The sequence below is a fragment of the Eschrichtius robustus genome, chromosome 2 (genome assembly GCF_028021215.1).
Source record: "Eschrichtius robustus isolate mEscRob2 chromosome 2, mEscRob2.pri, whole genome shotgun sequence".
In the NCBI taxonomy this organism is placed as follows: domain Eukaryota; kingdom Metazoa; phylum Chordata; class Mammalia; order Artiodactyla; family Eschrichtiidae; genus Eschrichtius; species Eschrichtius robustus.
Window position 1 is genome coordinate 87,128,799 of NC_090825.1, and position 7,911 is coordinate 87,136,709.

A 7,911-nucleotide genomic window follows, 5' to 3' on the forward strand; every position below is an offset into this window, starting at 1 on the left:
TGTAAGAGAGAGGTTTTTCTCCTCTGGCTTCTTTCAGGATTTTTTCTTTATGTTTGATTTTCTGCATTTGAAAATAATATGCCTAGGTATAGTTGTGGGGGGTTTTTGTTTGTTTGTTTTTTGGTGTTTATCCTTCTTTGTGTTCCCTGCACTGTCTGGATCTGTGGTTTGATGTCTGACGTTAATTTGAGGAAATTCTCAGTCATTATTGTTTCAAATATTTCTTCTGGTCCTTCCTTTTTTCTCCTCTGGTATTCCCATTAAAAGTAGGTTGTACCTTTGGTAGTTGTACCACAGTTCTTGGATATTCTGTTCCATTTTTTTCTTCAGTAATTTTTCTGTTTTCTTTTCAGTTTTGGAGAAATCCTATTGAGAAATCCTCAAGCTCAGAGATTCTTTCATCAGCTGGGTCCAGTCTACTAAATCCATGAAAAGCATTCTTAATTTCTGTTACAGTGTTTTTGATCCCTAGCATTTCTTTTTGGTTCTTCCATAGAATTTCCATCTCTTTGCCTACATTGCCCATCTGTTCTTGCATGCTGTCTACTGTATCCATTGGTATCCTTAGCATATTAATCATAGTTGTTTTAAATTCCAGGTCTGATCATTCCAACATCCCTGCCATATCTGAATCTGGTTCTGATTTTTTTGCCTTTTAGTATGTCTTGTAATTTTTCCTTGATAGCCAGACATGATGTACTGGGTAAAAGGAACTTCTGTAAATAGACATTTAGTAATGTGGTAAGGTATGGGGAAAGGGGAAGCATTCTATAGCCTTATGATTAGGTTTCAGTCTTTTAGTGAGCCTTTGGCTCTGAACTGTGAACTTCGCACATGCTTCTCAGTTTTTCCACCACTTAGGCAAGGCAGAATTGTTAGCATGGGCTGTAGTTGGGTATTTCCTTTCTCCCAGGCCAGTTAGGCTCTGATAAAATCTCAGTAGGTTAGGATCTGTTAAATTTTTTCCCCTAAGGGCTGACCTTGTTAAGAAGAATAGAATACTTTGGCATATTTAAAAATTGTTCCTTTTCCCCTCCCTCTACCAGAAGCAGGAGGGAATTTTTCTCCAGTATTCATTGTGAGAACCTGGTAGAGCTTCAGGAGGTAAAACTCACAAAAGTGTGGGGGCATTCCAATAACTGGTCCCCTTGGAGTTTCTGTCTCTCAGGCGTGCCCTCCCTGCACCCCTAGCAATTCATCAATTATAGTTCAAGTTTTCCTATCCTGGCACTGGTTTCTGCAGAAATTTCTATTCTGTTTGGTTGTTATTGTCTGTATTCACCTGTCTGTCTCTCCAATTTGGCGGGGAGGGGCAGCAGTTTGCTTTGTGACCTCGCTTCTTTTATGGGTCTAAGGAAAGTTGTTAATTTTTTTAGTTTGTTCAGCTTTTTACTTGTTAGGATAGACTAGTAACTTCCAAGCTCCTTACCTGCTGGACCAGAAACCGGAAGTCCCAGATAAGATATTTTAAACCAAAAAAATTCTGAATTCCAGCAAGTAGAGATATCTGCTTGGTATATATCATTCCAAGTCTTTTTCTCTATGTGTGCGTGTGTGTATATATATATGTATGCATCCATGCATTTATATGTTTGTGTGTGGGTGTGTATGTGTGTATAATATGCGTAAACATAAATATGTTTATATATGCATACACTAGAAAAGGATCACTCTTCTTTAAAAAAAAATATAGTATTAAAAACATTAAACAGTGAGACATGGACCAGAAGAAGGTATAGGCAAAACATATACCCAACAAATTATTGGTATCCATATTTTTTAATTTACAAATTAATAAGGAAAAAATAAATACCACAAAGAAAAGTAAGCAAAAATTATGAGTCAAACGATTCACAGGAGGGAATCATAGGGCTGTGAATAATCACTCACTCAATACATAAAAAAGAGGCTCATCCTTTTATAGAATCGAATGTACCATAATGAAATAATATTTCACACTAATCATGTTAAGAAAAAAAATAATCTGATAATATCAAGAGTTGGCAAGGATATAGAAAAGTGGAAACCCTTATTTACTGTTGGTGAGGGTATAAATTGGTTCAATCTATTTGAAAAACCACTTGAAAATTAATAAATTTGAAGATAGACTAGCCTATGACTCAGCACTTTCACTTGTAGTTATATATCCTAGAGAAACTTTCATGAATGATACAGTTGTATTCATACAAGACTGCTTATGGCAGCATTGCTTGTAATACTAAAAAAATTGTAATAGCTATGTCCATATATAGGAGAAGAGATAAGTGATGATGGTACATTTATCCAATGCACTGAAAATGAATAAAGTGGAGCTACATATATCAACATGGATGAATCTCAAATATTTATATCAAACAATAAAAGCAAGAAGCAGAAGTATGCATCCAGCTTTGTACCGTATACATAAACCTTAAACCGTATTTATGATGTAAAATAATAAAAAGTGCACTGGAACTTTAAATATCAAATTCAAGAGAGTGTTTCCTTAGAGGAGGACAGGGGTGGTGGTTAATGGAAACAGAGGGGATACTTTTTAGCTTTAATTGTATAAGTAATGTATTATTTCTTAAGTTTGTGATAGGTTATTGGGTATACTGATTTTTATTCATTTCTGAATGTCTTAAATATTTCTAATTCTTAAAGAAGACAAAACATACAAAAGTAGGTTCTTAATGGTTTTCATATAAATGTCAGGTCAGGAGGCTAAAAATCTTTATCCCACATTATTTTCTATGATCTAAATGGAAATAATATTCAGAATTGAATGATTAAGAGTTAAAATCTATTAGCATTTGACTCCCATGCAGTCTGTTGGCAAGTTGGAAATTCGATTGCGTTGTAAACAGTTTTTATTGTGTTGTTGTAAACATAGTATTATGTTATAATCATTATTCAATATAATCACTGATTTGTGTAGTTTTCCCTGGGTTAAAAATTCTTGTTCACACTCTTCAATAGACCAAAGACATATAGGGAAATGTTACTGAGATTTTGGTGTTTCTAGTCAGAGTTAAATATCCTGTGGACGAAGAAGAGAAAATATAAAAAGGAACCTAAGTATAATGGGCAGAGGATTTTTAACTGAACTATTTAGTTAATAATATTATTAGTATATTATTAATCAGAGAGATCTTTATCACTTCCATGACTTAGATGAGCAAAGTGAGCCAGTCTCTATTCAAGGTTCCATCTGCCATCCTTGCTTGCTAAGTTCTTGAATTTCTTTAGAAGCATACAGGAATGCTGGCATACTGAATTTTTCCACTGAAAAATGTGAAATTGACTGTTATTTTTATTTACCCTTTGATTACATTTACTGTGCTTGACATAGTAAAGAATCTGAAATATCAATATTCTTGTCCCAGGAAACAAGATCTTGTGGAAGTGCACAAAGAAATAATAATGAAAACACGAGTGCATATTTCAGTGAAAACATAAAAGAGAGCAGATCTGAAAGTTCCAGCTACCTCTTTCTAAAAAAGATGGGAAATTCACAAATCATGTTTATACATACATGGTCACTAGATTTGCTGAATATCTTAATGAATTATCAAATAGATTATATTGGTTTAATGGCATGAGCCATTTGGGCCATAGAGATCGCCAAAGAAACATATTCAGCAAGTTTTCCACTTACACTTAAAAGTAAATGATTGATTGTTCATTTTATAAATTATGTCCATAAGTTTTGTGAATCCCTAATTATCAATCTGTTTTTCTGAAAAAAATACTGCATATAGCCTAGCTTAAAATATCTTGTATAGTTGCACTCAGGGTCAGCTGAATGACAGAACAATGGCAGGGAATCTTTCAGTTCAATCTGTTTATGATAACTGTACATTGTGCCTGGAAGAGTTACATGGTGTACCAAATCAGGCTTAATGTACCCTTAGAGTTTCTCTGCCAGCAGTACACATACATTTTTTTTTCTGTTGCCCAGCCTCTTCCTCAAGGATGGAAAAAGACACGTTCATATGATCCCTATTTTTCTGTCCATTCCCAGAACAGATATTCTCTATGTGCAAATTAACTGAAAAGCGTGGTCGGTTTCTTTAGGCAAGGTTTGGGTGAATCTTGTCTTAGCAAAACTGAGTCTTTAAGGCTAATAAAATAAAATAAAATAAAGGCACGAGCCTTTTTCAGTTCCATTTCATCAAATTTGCTGATCTCTGGCTGAATGTTTAATTTTAAAAGTGGAGTAACAATCTTATACTGTTGTCAAAGATTTCTATACCATTCGTAAAGTTATATGAGAATATTTTGATTTTAATTTTCTTGGCAGTTCAACAAAACATCACTCTTAAATTTAGCTAGCGAATGTGATCTTTATACCTCATTACTCTTGCTCCAGTTTAATTTTGTTGTTGTTGTTGGTTTGAATTTTAGTCAAAGTTATACATTCTCTTGATTTAAAGAGTCAAATAGCTCTACAGGACTTGTTATGGAAACTAATCCCTCCTGTCTCCATGCCCCACCCCCCATTTGCCCTCTCCTGAAGCAATGATATTTTCAGAATTTAGCTCCCTATATTTTATAAGCCTATGTTCCTATTTCTTGCTTTTGTAATTTTAGGCATTATTGATTTTCCACTACAGAACATAAACTGCCTGCCTCTCTGACCTACCTTCAAACCCTGAACTTTTCCTGCCAACATGCTCTCAGAAGGCCTATCGTCCAAGTTTGGCTTAATATTCAAGGTTGACAACAGCATACCTGGGTGAACTAGTCACAGCTGGGCCACGGAACATGTTATATACCTTTCCTTCCCTGATAAATTTATAATTGCTTGGTTTTTTCATTTGCTTGCTTCTCTGTCATAACTCAACCCCAAATTCTTTGCCAGTTGTCTGAATCTCTCCATACATCCTGACACATCAGGTCATCTACAGGTGTCATCTTCTTGCAAGGCTCCTGTCCCAGTCCAGCCTGGCAGGAGTCGACGGGGTGGCGGCTGCTGCCCTCCAGGGGAGTGGAGGCTGCCAGGAAGACAGAGCTGCAGGGGCCGGCGTGAGTGCGGCAGGGCCCTGGGCTGAGCCACTCCAGCAGCTCCCGGGCAGCTTCTCAAGAGAAGGACATGGACTCCCAGGAAAGAAAAAGTGAACTATGCCGAGTTCACCGCGAACACATGCTGCTACACACTTGGTTATTCTGAGAACAAACCTAAGGGCAACTAAAGAAGCCTAACAGCTAAGGAAGACGGTCTGAGGTTGCATAAGAAATCCAGACGTGCTCTGCATAGAATTCCACACAGTCGTCCGCAGGTGCAGGTTCTAGGTAGGGCAGGAGCAAAATCTCCGTCCGCCCCCCAGATTTCTTCTGTGGTGACACAAGCCATCCTGAGCGAGAGAAGCTGTGATAATGATGAGTGCCCTCAGACATCTTAAACAGCAAGTCGTTCCACAGGGATACTGTGCTATGGTATAAACAAGGGACACTCCCTTCAATCACACCCTTTCCAACACCTGCTGAGGAGGGTGACGTGAATCATTACTTGCTACCGATTTCTTTATTTGCTCAGGAGATGTTCCTGCACCTCCTGACAAGACTTCTATTTTCTTCCCTATTATGTTCTGTACTTTTCAAATTCCTACCATGGCATGCACTATTTTTTTCTAAATTATAAAAGTAATGCTAAAGTTTAAAAAAATCAGTAACTACTAGTAACATAAAAATCCATCTAATCTATCTTTTATTACTTAAGGCTATGTCATGAAAATTTTTATTTTTTAAAAAAGTCTCTTGATTTAGGCTTCAGAAGCATAAGGGATTAACCACTGTCAAATTCAAAATGATCCATTTATTCAAGACAAATAGTAATTTTCTTCATCTTCTTCAGAAGAAAGAGATGCAACAATGCCTGAAACACTTGAAATGTCAATTGAAAGCAACTTTACTGAAACTTGATTCCTTGGGCCAGAGGCAGGTCCTTACTGTAGTTGATGGTACAAGTAGATCTTCTCATGTACTGTTTCCAGGCATCACTACCAGACTCCCTGCCACCGCCAGTGTGCTTCTCTCCTCCAAATGCACCTCCAATCTCAGCCCCACTCGTTGGAATGTTGATGTTTACAGTGCCACAGTCTGATCCTTTTGGGTCAAGCCAGCGAAAGATTCTGCCGAAATCCTTGGTAAAGATGCTACTTGAAAGTCCCTGTTTTACTTCATTATTCCATGCAAAGACCTCGTCTTCATTCTTGAATTTAAAGACATAAAGAATTGGGGCAAAAGTCTCTGTGTGTACAATGGACGCATTGTGGTCAAGGCCTGTCACAATTGTCAGTTCTACATAATTTCCAGGGCAATCCATAACCTTGCCACCATAGACCACGGTGTCACCTTCTTTCTTTGCTTCCTCCACTGCTCCAAGAAACATGCTCACTGCCTGTTTGGTGTGGAGTGGCCCATAGAGAACATTAGAGTCCCACGGGTTCCCAACACGGATCTGTACATAGGCCTTTTTAAGTCTATTAACAACTTCATCATGAATGCTTTCATGTAAAAACAGGTGCCTCGCTGTGGTACACCTCTGGCCGGCTGTCCCCACGGCTGCAAAGAGAGCTGAGGGAACGACTAAGCTGAGATCTGAATCCTCAAAAGCTATAATTGCATTGTTTCCTCCGAGTTCTAATAAACTTCTCCCAAAACTCTCCTGCACCGTAAGAGCCACTTGTTTTCCCACCTGAGTGCTGCCAGTGAAGAACAGCAGGTTCATTCGCTCATCTTTGGCCATGGCTGTGCCAGTATCCGCTCCACCACAAGTCAAGGAACAAATAGCACCAGGCAGCTTGTTGTCCTCCAGAACCTTGACTATTACCTTTGTGACAGCTACACTAATGAGGGAAGTTGTTGGAGCTCCTTTCCAAAGGCAGGAATTCCCACAGATCATGGCGATGGCGTTGTTCCAGCCATACACCGCCACAGGGAAGTTGAACGCAGTTATGATTCCAACCGGGCCTACAGGATTCCACTGTTCAATGAGCACATAGCCAGGTCTTTCAGAAGGCAGGATGGGTCCTCCAATCATCCGAGATAAGCCAACAGCATAATCACAAATATCCACGTACTCTTGAACTTCTCCCACACCTTCCACTAAGATCTTGCCCATCTCCAAAGACACCAAGCTTCCTAGTACTTGGATCTTCTCCCGCAAAGCATCACCAATCTGTCTCACTACTTCTCCTTGCTTTGGAGCAGGAATCATATGCATTAAGTTTGAAGGAATATAAAAGATATTAACAGTTGTAATTTCTGGGAAGTGGAATCATAAGAGACTTTCATTCTCCACATTTTGTATGTGGATATTTGCCATTTTTACGATACCTGCACAATCTGCCCAGATTCTCCATGCTTCTCTTGCTTTCTTTACGGTTTCTTCATAGTCAGCCATGCTGGCCTGTCGGACTCTCGCTATCGGCTCATTGTTAGCAGGACAATAGGTGGTCATAACATGCAGAGCAGACCGGGAACGCGCCACACACCGAACCAGGGAGGCGCACTCCAACTTAATTATTGTACAAGCTTTTGTAATTGACTCATATGCTCAATATTTCAAGCAAATGCAACCATTTTTGAATCTCACAAGAAGTGCTTGTTGGTTGTTGACACTAAGCACATGTGACAACTCATTAGAAAAAGAAATATACGCAAGAAAACTTTGCAAAGTTAGTGACTCAGTGCACTGACCGACTTGAAATTTTAAATTAACTAGTTTCAATTTTCCCTGCAGTATTAGTACTGTAGGCTATTGTAGCTATTTCCATTTTTCACCCTTATCATAATATGAATCACCAAGCATTTTCCCCCAGCTTATACATTTTCCTGAGAATATCTGAGATAAATATCCAAGTCATTATGCTTTTACAAAAAAATACACAAATATCAAAATAATGGACTCTAGAATTATGAATCATC

General features: G+C 38.3%; 1 pseudogene; it reads right to left on the minus strand.

The window, feature by feature from the left end:
• Positions 1-5,685: 5,685 nt before the first annotated feature.
• Positions 5,686-7,192, minus strand: LOC137759455 (alpha-aminoadipic semialdehyde dehydrogenase pseudogene; annotated as a pseudogene).
• Between the last annotated feature and the right edge of the window lie 719 nt (positions 7,193-7,911).